Below are 6,000 nucleotides of genomic sequence, written 5' to 3' on the forward strand. Positions count from 1 at the left end.
ATAAAACAACTTCGCATCCGACATTGCAAATATTTTTATACAGTATCTATTGGGTTTGCTTTGTATGTACTGGCGGAACGAGCACCATCCTCTAAAAGCCTCCAACTTTTCGTCCACGGTTACGTATTGCGAATAAGAGAAACATTGTTTCTGATTTTCGTTCCACTTGGTAATAAGATCTCTTATTGGCGCTAATTGATCCAAACTAACTTTATCATGCTTTGTATTGATATCATTAGTTCGCATATACCTTAGTAAACTTCTGAGTTTCGTGACGTTTATTGTCAGTCGGAATTACCATTATTGTATCTTTTCCAGTTCTAATTTATGGGTTTATCATAACTATGTACATATTTTTAGTTTTTTTTTTAAATTGTTCTTCGTTATTGTTAGTAGTTACTGTTTTTTGTTGTGCAGTGACTCAGTTTATCATTTCAATTAAAATGTTTGAAATTTATAACATTTGTTTAAATTAATTACCTTATAATTTGATACCTAATTATGGTTGTTCTATTTTTGGTAAGATTTGTTCGTTCACTAAAAATTTAATAAAAGTGCGACAACATTGTCGCATATGTCGTTTTCATTGGCTATTTATGTAGTTTGAAAATCACTTATTGCATTTTAAAAAAATATATATACAGGGTGTAATATTTAATACGAATCCCTAAATTAATTTTTCCAAAGCCAGTCCTGGAATTTTTTAGTTTAGCTAATACCAGTCGAATGCTTGATAGTAGTGTACTGTATCATGCAAAAATTAAAAAAATCAAATGAGCCGTATAAACACTACAGTAAAATGAAATAAATGGTCAATTACACAAATCACCCTGTTAATTAATAAAGAAGAGGAGTTGACATTTTTTAGTGGCCACATGATATGCTCCCTGAGGGACTCTACATATGGTAGAAGCATGTAGAAGTATGTAAAGTTCCTCATGACTCACCCTGTATATATAAAACGTGAGTAGCCGTTCGCAAACGTTTCAATGCATTTGCTTACCCTGTCTCCAAGCCCAGTTATTGCTCAGTCCCTCTTTTCAACCCTCAATAACCAAACTATAAATTGTTACAACGTCTTCTAAATTGAAAATTAAAGTTAATAATTGCAACAGTATACTATAAGAAATATTAATTATCTAAAGAATATACATATCATTTTCTCTTTTACATATATGTGTACGTGTAACAGTGACTATTACTTAATAGATTAATTTGTATTTCTTCGTTGTTATAGAAGCTTTTCATGTTTAATATATTTATAAGAACCGTACTTTTTGTCATCGATATAAAAAACCGCACTTGATTTACCGTTAAGTCATTAGTCTAAAGGTTGAAGAAGTAGATAATTATCTAAAGAATATATAAATACATGCAATGAACAATACAGCACGATATTTAACAAACAACTGAGGCCTGTGGAAATATAATAAAAGTAACCTTGGATTTACGTAAAATGTGCAACACAAAGTATCATCCGTTTCTTCAAATAATCAGATCTTCTAATGATTTTTTATTCAGTCGCGGCCTTGTAACCATTGTACCTCATTCTCATTCAATATTTTTTTAATATGCTAGTACAGAGCTCTAGGAAGTGGTAACAATGGGATTAAAGAAATGCTAATTAAAATATTAACTAGAATGTTTGTACATACTTATAACGTACTTGTTTTTTTAATAGCGTCTTAAATTGATATCTATACTCGTTTAGCTGATACCTTACGCAAAAGCAGGTTTAATGCAATGTAATGCTTATCTTAGAAAGAATAGGAAAAATAAATTTTCATGTCTATCCCAAAAAGAAATTTAATAATAAGTAAGTAGAAAAGCTAAAATAATTTAATTAGCTCTGTGCTAACTAAAGTAAACTCTCTTTAAATTGATAAAGTAAACCAATATAATTTCTACCTAATCTTTTATACAGTGTGAAAACCACTTATGGAATAAAATTGTTTGTGTCCTTATTATAGAAAATAATAAAAAACTCTGTAGCACGTTAACTTTTAAATTTAAATGTGCGCTTTTTAAACATAAATTTAAATGTACAGGTTGATCCACACAAGTTTCCTATTAATTTACAATTTGCCTTAATCTAGGATTCATTGACAAACCGATGAGTTTTTGGCTACAAACATCTAATCGCTTATGTGAATTTATGCAAAAAAAAAGGAATGACACCCCTATTAACATATAATTCAGACTGTTTATCAGTCTTTTTCCTTTAATGAATATACAAACTACGTTTTGTACGGATATAAACCGTAGTTTTTAATAAGAATAAAATTTTTTTAATAACGATTGTCTTCTTCTTCTTTTTCGTTTTTTATGGATTTCGATTATATAATTATGTATGTACCTAGTACATGTAAGGCTATGCGCGTCTTGCTCAAGGCAATGATATTTAGCAATTTAGATAACGTTAAACAACAACAATTCCACTAAACAAATACATTAAAGATCCTTAGTTTTACTAATTCCAACTAAAAAATTACTTTTCTATAAGGATGTTCCAGATAACTTAAGATAAACTTATTCTGTTTTGTAAAAACCAGCCTCGAATCCCCATAACGATTTTTTATATTGTTAAAAAATAAAGATCTATCTATCTATAGCCCAAAATCTATTCATGTGTTGAATATAGGCCTCTCCCATTTGTCTCCATTTGTCTCTGTCTTCTGTTTGTCTTTTTTACATTGGACCTGCGCTTTGCTCAATGTCATCTTTCCATCTCATTTGCGGTCCACCTCTTGATCTTTTTGTAGTATATGGTCTCCAGCGGCCAATTTCTTTATTCCATCTTCCATCCTGATATCTTTAGTTATGCTCAGCCCATTTCCATTTTAATTTCAATGCATGTTCGACAGCGTCTGTTGTTTCGGTTTTGCATCTTATCCACTCGTTCCTCTTTTTATCTCTCAACGATATTCCCAACATTTGTCTTTCCATAGCTCTTTGAGTTTTCTTTATTCTATCTAAGTTGCTCTTGGTACACGTCCACGTCTGGGCACCATATGTCAGAACAGGTAGGACACATGCATTAAATACCTTTGTTCTTAATTTTAAAGGTATTTTTTGGTTTTTGATAGTATATGAGAGTTTTCCGAATGCAGCTCTCATTCTTATTCTTCTGGTTATTTCTTTAGTCTGGTTACTTTTGTCTGCTCTGATAGCTTGTCCTAAGTAAATATATTCTTGGACGTGTTCTATGTTTGTTCCACCTATGGTAGTTACTGATCTGTCTTCTGTATTAGTCATTATTTTAGTTTTATTTAGATTCATTTTTAGTCCTTTCTCAAGAGATGTTTTTTCTAGGTCTGAAATCATTATTCGTAGTTATTCCATAGTTGTTGCTATCAGGAGTACATCATCGGCGAATCTTAGATGATTTAAATATTTCCCGCTTATACAAATCCCTTTATTGTCACAGTCTATAGATTTAAAAATGTCTTCCAACGCCAGAGTAAATAGTTTGGGCGAGATTGTATCCCCTTGTCTGACACCTCTACAAATTCTAATTATTGGAGTTTGTAAATCTCTGTCTAGCTGAATTCTCATAGTGGCGTTGTGATATATATTGTGGATTAACATTCTGTACCGTGAATCCATTCGGCAATTAACTAGCGCTTCTTCCACTGACCATAGTTCTTTGCTGTCAAACGCTTTTTCATAGTCAACAAACGCTAGGTATATTGGAAGGTTGTATTCATTGGTCTTTTCTATCAATATTTTAAGGGTGTGAAGGTGGTCGGTTGTGCTGTACCCCTTTCTAAATCCTGCCTGTTCAACTGGTTGGTATGCATCAAATTTGGTATGAAAGTTTTATAGATTTGTGACAAGAGAGATATTGGTCTATAGTTAGCTAATTTTGATCTATTTCCTTTCTTATATATCAGAATTGTATTTGCCTTGTTCCACTCTTGCGGTATTTGTCCTTCAAACAAACATTTATTGAAAAGTACCTTTAGGTAGTATTTTATCTTTTCCCCTCCTTCTTTTAACATTTCAATTAGAATTTCATCGTCTCCCGGAGCCTTATTTCTTTTCATATCTCTAATTGCTTTTTCTATTTCTTCTCCGGTTATGGGGATAATATTTCAGAGTTTACATTCGTTATTTTCTTTTTCAGGTTTTGTTGAGTTGTACCAGGTGGACTGTTTTTAGAGCTTAATTTTTAGTGTTCCCATCTGGCGACATCCACGTCCATTTCCTATGTGGTTTTTTCTTGAAGAAAGAGTTCATGGCAAATAATTTGTTGTTTTCTAGATAGGTAACCAATAGATCTCCTCTTTCATTTCTTACTTCATGTCCAAATTCTCCAATACAGTTTTCGTTTTCTTCTAGTTTTTTGCCCATTTTCGCATTGAAATCGCCCATTAATAATCGTGTAGATAGTGTTTCGATACGTCATGGACTCTGTGAGGTGTTCATATAATTCTTCCATTTCTTCGTCTGTGTGTGTAGATGATGCGCCAAAAATAAAGATAATACCTACTTTATTTCATATAATTTATATTTTTTGACAAACTACGTATATAATTGAAAAAAATTATTATCTGATGATTATATTTTAGATTTTAGAACATGCAGAGCTTTATAAGCAGGGCATGCGGGCCGTCCCGCGGGAAATGCGGTGGTACCGTCCTGTATCCCGTCCTACACAAAAATCTCTGTCCTGTTCCGCTGGGAAAAATGCAGGACAAAGTGCATGCATCCCTATATACATCTTTGTGTATTTGGTGTTGGCTAGTATAGCAACCCACTTAAACATATACTACGCGCGACGCATAATTTTTGAAGTTGTCTTTTTTCCTTTCCCACAATTTTTCAGTACCACAAAACTTTATATAAAGTCAACAAGAATTCTATGCCATTCCTATTTTAATATATTTTAACTATGTTATTTTACGACCATCCTTGTATAATTCGGATTTTTGAATTTTTTTATTATACACCTTGTTATGCCATTTATAATTATCCCAAAAACAAACTGCCTAATTAATAAACAGGAACTACGTCGAAGAGTTTTATGTTAACCAATTTGTTCAAAAACACATAAAATTACGTTACGATTTCAATATCAACACCATAAAAATTTTCTACACTTTTATAGCATTCAAAGAACGTTTCTGTCTATTGTTTAATTCATTTAAAATTACCATTGACCTTCTACATATAACAGACATTTTTTTCAGAGACTAATATTTGGATCACTTGTTGCATAAAACATGTGAAAATAATTTAAATTTAAAATTAGCAGCGAATAGGCGAGTAATCAGAGATTTTACAACAGATTTATGAATGAACATGCTATTAGATTATTTTAATTACCTATGAAATTTATACAATATTATTAATTAAACGTATAGTGATGGAGAGAAATAAATATTAAAAAATATTTATTTATTTTTGATACATTGGAAGGAAGGGGTCGTCGGGAAATTGTCGTTGATCTACAAAAGGGGACTCGGAAATTAGTGAATCTTCTGAGTCCATAAATAAAAATTAAAGAAAGGGAACAAGCAGAAAGTCAACCCCCATCGGGTGCATAAAGACGAAGTTTCAGAACAGTAAAACGGCTTCGATAGAACTTACTGTTGCTAAAAGAAAGTTCGATATCGACTTGACACAAGAGCCTTGGGTATACCAGCGCCAAAGGTTTATTGGGTATTGACGAAGAGTTGATATCTAGCAGAACTGCAGAAGTCTAGAAGATATCTTCTTCTTCTTCTTTACGTGCCACCTCCGCGAAGGAGGATGGCATCCATCACTATCTGATCATAGATGTAGCTGACATGTTCCAGGCACTGTAGGTTTCTGGATTTAATGGTTTCTATTATTTTCGCACTCATGCATTTTTACATGATTAATTGAAAATAATTTTAGGATTTTTCTGTATATCTACAATTCAAGTACTTCCAGTTTTTTTAATTGTAACTGTGTTCAGGGTTCACGCCTTAATTTCATATAGAGTAAAGTGCCATAATATCGGATAGTTGCCTT

Source organism: Diabrotica undecimpunctata, chromosome 4, assembly GCF_040954645.1.
Source record: "Diabrotica undecimpunctata isolate CICGRU chromosome 4, icDiaUnde3, whole genome shotgun sequence".
NCBI lineage: Eukaryota > Metazoa > Arthropoda > Insecta > Coleoptera > Chrysomelidae > Diabrotica > Diabrotica undecimpunctata.